General features: G+C 43.7%; 1 pseudogene; it reads right to left on the reverse strand.

Annotated features, from left to right (window-relative positions):
- Nucleotides 1-1,825: 1,825 nt before the first annotated feature.
- On the reverse strand, nucleotides 1,826-1,942 carry LOC134912118 (5S ribosomal RNA; annotated as a pseudogene).
- Nucleotides 1,943-11,412: the final 9,470 nt, after the last annotated feature.

Raw genomic sequence — 11,412 nt, forward strand, 5'->3', positions numbered from 1 at the left:
ATTTCTAAGTGTTGCATTGATGTTGAAAATCTCTTGGATTGGAGAGGAATATTTGTTTTTTGGCTTGAGTAATTATCGATATATAAGCATTTTTCCTTCACCATGGCCATCGATATGGTTTTTTTAAAAAGTGTCTTTTTTTAATCAATAAACTTTCATATATTTACTAAGAAGTTTGAGTGCACTTTAACTACAATGGTTATATATATATATATATATATGGGAAGGTGTGCATGCTCCTGGGAATGTGGGCGTGGCCTTACAATTTTATATTATGGTATCAAACTATAAATATATAATCACACCCCCGACACATGCACACACACAATTAGCAGCCTTACACACAATACCCACAGTAGTTCTCCTTACACATAATGTCCCCAGTATAGTGTTAGATGCACATAATGTCCCCCAGTATAGTGCCAGTTACACATAATGACCCCAGTAGTGCAGTGCCAGATACACATAATGCCTCCAAGTATAGTGCCTCATACACATATGCCCCCACAGTGCCAGATACACATATGCCCCCTCAGTGCCAGACACTCGTATGCCCCTACAGTGCCAGACACTCAAATGCCCCCACAGTGCCAGATACATGTATGCCCCCACAGTGCCAGAAACACGTATGCCCCCACAGTGCCAGATACATGTATGCCCCCACAGTGCCAGATACACGTATGCCCCCACAGTGTCAGACACACGTGTGCCCCATGTTAATTTGACTATTAAAGGCAGCACTTTTAGGTAGATTCACTTTTAGAGGCGGCAGCTATCCCCCCACCCCCGTGTAGTTCCTCAACATCAGGGATGCCCATTAATGATCAAAGAGTGCAGCAGCAGTAGCCACTGTAATTGGCGCTGGGGTCCAGCACCGCACCACAATACAGACAAACTCCACATAAACTACACCTCCCAGCAGCCGCTGCTGCATGCTGTGATCATTACTGGGCATCCCTGCTGGTGAGGAACTACACGGGGGTAGGGGGATAGCTGCTGCCTCTAAAAGTGAATCTACCTACTGCCCGCGGGTGGCACCTCTGGACAGCGCCCTTCCTCGGCTGGAGCCCTGGCGAGTGCCTTCCTGGCCAATAGGAAGATGCACTCCTGGCCAGAGTATCACTACTCTGGTGGCTCCAAGTACACAATCTCACAACAGTAAAAAGGTTCAGCGTCTGGAATTGGATAATTCTAATGACGGACGCGAGTCTCAGAGGTTGGGGAGCAGTGGTCCAAAATTATCAGCTTCAGAGTCTCTGGTCACACCAGGAAAGATTACTGTCAATAAAAGTCCTGGAACTCAGGGCAGTTTACAACGCGCTGCGACAAGCAGTGCACATGTTCCGGTCTCAGACTGTCCAGGTTCAGTCAGACAATGCGACAGCAGTCGCATACATCAAGAAAGAAGGAGGAACTCGAAGTTGCATGGCCATGCGGGAAGTTGCACGAATCCTCTATTGGGCCGAGCATCACCAGGTGATATTATCTGCAGTGTTCATTCCAGGATTGGACAATTGGGATTGCAAAATGTACTGGAAAGGAGACAAGACAACCCTGGTAGGGAGCACTCTTATCTGAAGCAAAATTAAATTAGCACAGTGTAGTAGTTTTAAATAAAATAATAATTTTTATTAGATATGCCTTAAAAAAAGATTTTTTTAATTTACATAGCACATATATATTTTAGAAAAAAGAATTGTGATCATATGTGAAAATATGTAACAATAATTAATGTAATGTTACCTGACTTTGACTATTCAGGAATATATTGGGGTCCGTCGGCGCAGTTGCCCTCCTATATGATATGTGACCACTTTAGTTACTTGCCCTACAATACCTGGTATTCCCAGGTGGTCACCCACCGAGTACTGACCAGGCCCTTACTTCTTTGCTTCCAAGATCAGACGAGATTGGGCTTACAGAGTAGGGTATGATTGTAGGGACTAAGCAACAAAAAGTGAGGCATATATTAATTTGTTAGAAAATAGGAAGGAGAATATTTCTATTATAGAGTGACCATCATCTTATTGATATTGTAGCCCATATGTAATATCTCAGTATCTCTACTAGCCTTAGCTTCAGCAAGGCGTGTTTCAGAATTGGGTGCCTTGTCATTCAAGCTGCCGTATTTAGTGTTTCATGGTGATAAAGCGGAACTTCGGACGAATTCCGTCATCCTACCAAAGGTGGTGTCAGCTTTTCACATCAATCAACCAATCGTAGTTCCGGTATTATCAGGAAGTGCAGGAACTCCAGCTACGTTAGAGGTGGTACGCGCGCTTCGCGTTTATGTAGCCCGCACATCAACAGTACGTAAAACGAATACATTGTTTGTTCTCTATGATGCAGTCAAGATGGCTTGGCCAGCTTCCGAGCAGACCTTGTCCAGATGGATTAAGCTGACCATACGTCAGGCTTACCTTCATGCTAGGCTACAACCGCCTACATTAGTTTCAGCTCATTCCACACGTTCTGTGGGAACTTCATGGGCAGCAGGTCGTGGAGCTTCTACGACGCAACTTTGACGGGCTGCTACATGGTTATCAGTGCACACGTTTGTGCGCTTTTACAAGTTTGATACGTTTACGGCATGTCAAAGTCGAAAAATATTGTAATACACACCCCACATACTAACCACACACACACATGCCCGCTGCGCGTGCACTTGTTCCGCCGTGCGTGCACATAACCGCAATTTGCGTATGATCGCTCCCGCGGTCCTGCGCGTGGTATGCGTATTTACGGTGGAGTTTGTGAGCGCATAGAGGGTTATCAAAACATTACATATTTAACCCAAATAGTGCACATTGTACACGTAGCTCCCCTGCACCACATCAGCAAGTATCAACAGTCTAAATGATTCCAGGACTAAGGGATTCGCCTTTGCATGATAGGAAGGGACAGACTAAGGTTATAAGGTGATGTCTAGTATCCAGCTGTAGGGTATTTTAAGGGTAACATTCCGGTGTTGGTTAGAGGAAGATCGCATATTCCTGTGTATAGTTATGTGCAGAAGTAGAATATAGATATAAACTGTATTTACTGTATATTATGTATGCGGCGGGAATCCAGAGGAGACCACCCACAGGAGCAGTTGAGAAAGACATCGCCCACCTTTTCAAATCAACCTATGACCTCTCCTGTAATGCAAAGATGCATCTCTGTGTCCAATGGACAAAGGGATTACAGTATCCATTGTATTGTTTTTGGAAGAAGTGTATAAAAAGCCTGTTGCTGCCTGGCCGGTCAGAAGACTCTGAACGCTATCTACCTGATGAGCGGAGGACTGGTCCAGGTTGCGCAAGCGAATATTCTCACGTATGTACATTGACTGTAGCCATTTTACTCTGTTGTATTTTGTAGTGTATAAATTGTATTGTTATCCCCTTTCAGACATATACGCTGAGGTTTCGGAGCCCAGTGTTTAGCTACAAATCGGTGTTGTGTCCTCTTTTCCCTGCTAGGGGTTAAAGCGTATTATAGTACCTAACTGTATAAGGTTTAAGAGTGTATTGATAAGGTGTGTACGCACTGCGGGTACTTTATACCGTCAGCGCTGCATAAGGTTTAAGGTGTAACATCATTGCATTGCATTACGCATAAGGTTTAAAGTTTAACAAGAGTGTGTGCGCACGCTGTGTGTACTTTGTACCCCCAGCGCGGAGTTTGTACACTAAGTCCGTACGTGGTACGGGACTCTGTACGCAAATAGCGTACAAAGTACGTAGCGTGGGTATCAAGTGAAGCGGCCGCAGCGGCTCCATTATAAAAGTGTGTTTAAAGGTATAGCTTTATGGTTTAAGATAATATCGACATTATCAATTGGGGACATCGTCCGGTTTTTCCTCATACCCACAGCCTAGCAGGTAAAAGCAGACTTTATCTATCAGCAAAGGGCGGACAGGTATCCCACGTAAGCCTTCTGGTTTGTAGGGATGCTGGTGGGATCCGTAAGGTAAATATACAAAGCTATTTTTGAAAGTCTGTGAATTTCTATTTTGGCGCCAAATGCGTACACAACACAAGCATACACCTGTACTTTGTATACCTGCTCACATTGTTGCCATAAGTATTGATTATTAGATTCATTTTGACCTGTACTGAGAAATTTTTTGCTATTTAGTTAAAACATAGACTAAATATTAAGGAAGTAAAGTAAAACACAAATACAGTCTGGCCTAGTTAAACAGGTTTATACAGGAAGAAACTGTGTTGTGTTAAATAAACGATTATAGGTAATATCGCTTACATTTATAGAAGTGTGGGATTTGTACTATTGCGGACGTACGGTCTTTGTACACGTGTCTCGGACAAAGTACGGGACTGCGTACGCAACGTAAAGACGTACGCACGGTCGCGTGTTTACGCAACGTGCGTAAGGGTACGGCCGCTAAGTACAATTTACACAATAGCATTGTTTAGTTTAGGCGCGGGACGGTAGCCACGTGACAATAGCACAAATCGCTCAGTTTCCAAGATTTAGTTTAAATAAAACCTTTTTCTTTTGTATTACCTCTGGTACTAAGGCTGTTTATCTGAATGAAAGTTAATTTTCTGTACAGAAAAACCAAAGTGTATTTGAGTGAACGAACGTGAGTGTGCAAACATAATAAAGGTTTTGTGGACCCAGGGAATTCAGGATCCCGTAGAGGTGGTACACCAGGTGAGTGGAGACTTGGTGGCGTTAATATAAATTGAAGTACAAAGGAGCAAGGTAGCAGATACCGCAGGCCAGAAGGTCGGCGAAGGTTTAGAGTACCGCAGACCAAAGGTCAGCAAGGTTTTTGTTTAGAGTACCGCAGCCCAGGGGGTTAGCGAAGATACCCATATAGGCCTTTTGATTGGTATGCTCCAGCTGAGGTTTCGCAGCCTGAAAAATCGATTCCATTGGTCGTACGGCGGATAAGTAACAGTTACCTAAACGCTCTGCGATTGGACCGCGCGTTCGTGGGTGCAATACTTAGCGCAACGTCATACCCTTTTTACGAGCTTTGCGTAAAATCGCGGGATCATTAGCGCTGGATATAGCATACGCAAGCGTGATTTGTGTATAATAAAGGTTCAGGGAGTTTCGCTGGTCACTCAGGAAATCTCCAACAACCAATATTTACTGGAAAGGGTAAGTCACTCCCAGATACTTCCAGTAAATAGAGGTTACATAGGGGCCCTAGGTTGGGTATGTACCTCCGCTAACGACAGTGTTTGGTAGTATTGGCCAACGTGGGCGGTGAGTGGGTGAAAGCACTCGGAGAACTTTCACCGTTGCCTTATATTGAGTATTTTGTTTTTTTGTAGGATTAGCCGGGACGGCAATACCTGCAAAATATGGGGGCCAGTTGCTCAAGTAAGGGACGTTCAACCAGGGTTCAGGTTGACATTCCGCGGCCCAAGGGGTCGGCGAGGTACATAATGTGTGAGAAGCATGGACCACACGCAGAAATTTTATGCAATGAATGGGAACGTATGACTGCGGAAGATAGGGAACCATTCCCTAAGGTAGGCAGTTTTGAACCAGTGGTATTGCAAAATTTAAGGGTTAGGATATGTCTGATAAAATCCCAAAAGCAAAGGGTCAGACACACAAACTGTTTAAATTTATGGCAACAAGAGGGCGATATGCAAGAGAAATTAACATATGCAGCCGGTTCCAAACCTAGCGGGAATGAGAACACAAACACACCATTGTCGACACAGGTCGAAGGGGAACAGAAGGCTACAGTCAATGATACATCCGTAAATCACAGTAATATGAAAGAGCAAACCCTAACTTTTGCAAAATGTTTCCTGTTTTGAAGTCTCTCCAAGGTTTTAGGTCACAGGAAGATGAAGGATTCAGCCAAATCGCAGCTCTCCTCCAAGCAGTCATGTTGCAGGAAACTCAGGTGGGACCTGTCCAACCAGGTAGTGCAGTAACAATATTCCCCAATGAAAGAACGGGTGAGGTCACAGCTACCGGTAAGTATGAGACAGTTCATTGCACAGAAACAACAACACCACACAGTAAACAGATTAGGAACGGAATGGTAGGATTACACCCTGTCTTGGGAATAGTAACTCCCAATGGGGGAACCGATAGACAGGAAGTAGTCCTCACCAGGAATAATGCAATGTATTGCCCGTGGCCCAGAGATGAGCTGCGATCAATCATTTCAGAATTCCCCGATCCTCGGAAGCATTTAGCCAGATGTCAGAAATTTATCAGAGATCTGGGTAATGTGTATGAACCGACAAACCAACATTGGCGGACATTTTTGAAAGCATGCCTACCCCCTAGTATTGACACCCAAAAATTTACCACTGATTGTAGGCTAGAGTCGGATAGTTCTATGACTGACAGAAACAATCAGGAAAATATAGAACGAATTAATAGGCAACTAGAGTTGTGTTTCCCCACTGAGTGGAGAAGAATTTTCTCCATAAAACAGAGGGTAAATGAAATTACATCTGAATATTTCCACCGAGCACTGCAGGAAATGGATAGATACATGGGGGTATTAGATGCAGGGAGCAATGAAAATCACAGAGAGGTGGCTGTGTCTGTGCTAATGGACGGACTCGATCAGACAGTGAGGGACAGAGTACAAACATCTTTGCCTAATTGGAGAGGGGTCACAGTAGCTTGCCTTAGAGAGTGCGCAATTGTACACCACAAAAATATTGTTAGGCTTAGAAAACAACAAGAGGAGAGGCTGAGGATTGAAAGTATGCAGGCTCTTACACCAAAGTCTCATCAGCCCAAACCCCAAAACCCTAGTAGTAACAAAAGACCGAGAATATGTTATCTGTGTAAAAGGGAAGGGCATTATGCCAGCAATTGTAACAGCACACGAAAATTCAGACCCCCTAGACAAGAAAACAAGCCACGTTATTAAACACATAGACGGGATCAAGGGACATATAGTAAGGAATCACGATACAGTATAGAAAAACACAGATTCGGTTAATGGGAAGAACAGAATAAATGCAACTTTACCCTTTTGACAGAATTTACGGAGATTAGGAGGAGGCTTCTAAACTTCTGCTTCTCTCTCTCTAGCAGAAGTGACCTCTAAGTAATTTAACAGGAGTTTTGTTAGAGATGGTATACATATAGAGTGCTCCCACCCAGGAAGCACAAAATATGTTAAAATACCCACGAAGACTAATATTGCATTTCACTGTTTTAGAAGCATGTCCGTCACAGGTAGAGGAAATTATCTCAAAAATACCGAGTTCCCTATGAACTTAGAATGGACAAGACACTGGATTGATGGCTGGGATAGTCCCAGTAGAGATATAACACACATAAATTTTTTTAAGGGGAACAGACCGATTAGGGAATCATTCCCCGTAGTGCCCAATCCAGATGTCAAACTTTGTAAAATCTTCTTTGCCTTTACAAACGTATCTATTACTAAACTCTGTGATTTGTCTTCAAAGTTTCCTCTTCATCCTTTTACGTTCACTGACAGGATTACAGTTCAAACGTCACATGCCTACTCGGTCTGTCAGAGTTCTGCCTGAATCCAGTATATCTCACTAACATAGGGACACCAGTATCAGTGTGCCTGGTCATGCACAAAGGGTGGAGAATGGGAATACTGGTGAAGATAGACTGTGCATAGATACCGATATACATGATGGTGTGACAGCCTGATGGTGAACGCAAATCTGACAAATTTTCTTTTTATTATTTCCCCTCTCTTCTCACTTCCCAAAGATCACACAACTGATAATACACAACAGTTAAACAGATTTATGTTTCCTACAGAAAGGTCGCTGACCCGGAGAGAACATCGTATCACTGGAGTGTCTGTTCCAGGAAGGCTGAGAGGCAGTACGGTTGAAACGGCACCTGAGCGCGGAGAACAACAAGACCAAGAGGTGGTTGTCGCACCAGTTTTTCTTTTTTTAATTATTTTCTCCATCTCCCACTACCCTCCTTCTCTCCTTCCCTTTTCCTCCCCCTTCTTGTTTCCTTTCTCTTCCCTTAACAAGATGGACTTACCCCAAGAGACTGCGTTCCGGGTTTTCCTGTTAACCCTGTTGTTGACCAGAACAGTCTGTTTCTGTGAGAGTCCCAGAGAGGTCGAGAAAGGATCTGGAATGGGTTCTGATGGCAAGGATGGATTTGTAGAATTCCAAGAGCAACACATCACTCGAGCAAAGGCGAGTATCAGAAAACGATCTGGTAGTCAGGGAACTAGGAGGCACTGTGAAGGGTTATTGGCTGAGGAAAATTGCATTTGTAAAAATTGTGAGAACATAGTTGAGGATGGGTGCATCCAGAGATGTCAGTCCAGCCTTAATATCAACATGGACCGTCATCCATTGAGTGATTACCACTCACTAGTGGGTAAGGTTTTAAACCAAACAGAATGCTGGGTGTGCTCACAAGTACCTCAAGGTCAGAGCAAGTCAGGATTAGTACCGTACCCTTTAGCAATAGATGAGGTACTCGAATTACGGGGTGGGAAACCGGTGGACAAGAAATTTAATATCTCTAGGCCCCCTAGTTTGAAGCTCCACCAGTATCATGTAGATAGATCCTTATTATGCTTCAACATTTCCAATTACCGAAAAACAGGAAATTGGGAGGTGACATGGAATAATCAAACCAAGGCATTTTCGCACAGAGCTGATAGGATACCCGTAGACTCTGAACTTATACGCCAAATAGCCAATAGTGGAAGGTATTTTCGGTATAGGTATACTCAAGGAAGCAAGACCATGCGGGTTGGAGAAGTATCACCAGGGTACTGTGCACATATCGTCCAGCCTGATACTTGTACTGAGCAGATGGGAGAGTTAGGGATTGGGTTTTTCACTTGGAAAATTTGTAATATGGTAATGTCATATTCTGTCCCATATGTTCTCCCCGATGATGCCTATTTCATATGTGGGAGGAAGGCATATAAGTGGCTTGCCCCAAACTCAGAGGGATTGTGTTACATTGGAAGAGTGTTGCCAGAGGTCATGACCATAACCCATGATAAGATGAAAGACGTTCACCGCAGTGCTCAGGCTCCTTATGCTCATACTCACTATGAACACATCGTCAAGAGACACCTCATAGATAGGACAGAGCACGGAGCCTCTGATTTGATCCACGAATCCACCGGGATTCAATTCCTTCTCGCACTAGACATCACCCGTACTGCCAGAGGAATTATAAATTATAGGTATATCCATGCGCTAGCGAACTTGATAGATAATATCACTGAGATGTATGACGACACCTTCAGGTGTACAGGAAGGGAGTTGCAAGCTTACAAAACGGAACTGATCCAGCACAGGATGGTCCTTAATTATATCACAGCCGTGATGGGTGGGTACTGTGTCACTTTGACAACTCAATATGGTGTGAAGTGCTGCACGTATATTACAAACAGCACTGATGACCCAACCGAGATCATCGATCAAAAGATGGACGATATCTTGCAGTTGAAGTGGGAGTTCCGAAGGAGACACAACCTTACCCTGACTGCTGTGAGTAATGAACTGACCGGCTGGGTCTCATGGTTGAACCCACGCAATTGGTTCTCAGGTTTGGGAGAGTGGGCTCAAAATGTTATTATGAGTGTAGGAAAGTTTCTCTTTTGTATCCTGGGAGTCGTCATAATTATTGGTTTGATATTTAGGTGTGTTCGAATTCTAATGCGGCACAAGCACGGCACAAATTTGATGAGTTTAAGGAGCGGGGGCATTGTTACAGCAGCAGATTTGATTTACGACCCATCCATAGAGACAATGTTATGATAAGGATTGCAAATGAATTCCATGGCCCGTTTCTTTCACACGTTTTTCCTTTGCCTCCCCCTTTGCCCAGATACATCGATCCGGAAAAGACATTGACTACACCCAAGAATGATTACGAAAATGTCATGTGAATGTATTTTAGATATGTGTCTTATCTTCATCTCTACAACTTTCAGTTAGTGACACACATAGTCGACAGGTGATATCCACATATATTAGCACTCACATATGTTCCCCCTCCATGTATCATCAACTAAATGTGCACCCCATTTGTTGGAACAAGAAGCCGAAAAGAGCTCGGTAGTGTTTGTTGGCCCACTTACAGACCCTTAATACGGGATAAGAAGGATTTAATGTATACTTCGCAATACCTCGAAGCTTATCTAGAACATATACGGAACGATGATACATGCCCCTCAGACATGGATTCATACATACATGCTTTTACTATCCCACTAGGTCAGACATTTCCCACCTACACCTCTCCTCCTACCACCCAATCATTTGTAGATATTGTATTATATATTTTTCTGTTTAGTGTTTAGATAGTGGCAGTTATTGTTGACTGCCAAAGTCGAAAAATATTGTAATACACACCCCACGTACTAACCACACACACACATGCCCGCTGCGCGGCACTTGTTCCGCCGTGCGTGCACATATCCGCAATTTGCGTATGATCGCTCCCGCGGTCCTGCGCGTGGTATGCGTATTTACGGCGGAGTTTGTGAGCGCATAGAGGGTTATCAAAACATTACATATTTAACCCAAATAGTGCACATTGTACACATAGCTCCCCTGCACCACATCAGCAAGTAACAACAGTTTAAATGATTCCAGGACTAAGGGATTCGCCTTTGCATGATAGGAAGGGACAGACTAAGGTTATAAGGTGATGTCTAGTATCCAGCTGTAGGGTATTTTAAGGGTAACATTCCGGTGTTGGTTAGAGGAAGATCGCATATTCCTGCGTATAGTTATGTGCAGAAGTAGAATATAGATATAAACTGTATTTACTGTATATTATGTATGCGGCGGGAATCCAGAGGAGACCACCCACAAGAGCAGTTGAGAAAGACATCGCCCACCTTTTCAAATCAACCTATGACCTCTCATGTAATGCAAAGATGCATCTCTGTGTCCAATGGACAAAGGGATTACAGTATCCATTGTATTGTTTTTGGAAGAAGTGTATAAAAAACCTGTTGCTGCCTGGCCGGTCAGAAGACTCTGAACGCTATCTACCTGATGAGCGGAGGACTGGTCCAGGTTGCGCAAGCGAATATTCTCACGTATGTACATTGACTGTAGCCATTTTACTCTGTTGTATTTTGTAGTGTATAAATTGTATTGTTATCCCCTTTCAGACATATACGCTGAGGTTTCGGAGCCCAGTGTTTAACTACAAATCGGTGTTGTGTCCTCTTTTCCCTGCTAGGGGTTAAAGCGTATTATATTACCTAACTGTATAAGGTTTAAGAGTGTATTGATAAGGTGTGTACGCACTGCGGGTACTTTATACCGTCAGCGCTGCATAAGGTTTAAGGTGTAACATCATTGCATTGCATTACGCATAAGGTTTAAAGTTTAACAAGAGTGTGTGCGCACGCTGTGTGTACTTTGTACCCCCAGCGCGGCGTTTGTACGCTAAGTCCGTACGCGGTACGGGACTCT

The sequence above is a fragment of the Pseudophryne corroboree genome, chromosome 4 (assembly GCF_028390025.1).
Source record: "Pseudophryne corroboree isolate aPseCor3 chromosome 4, aPseCor3.hap2, whole genome shotgun sequence".
Lineage (NCBI taxonomy): Eukaryota > Metazoa > Chordata > Amphibia > Anura > Myobatrachidae > Pseudophryne > Pseudophryne corroboree.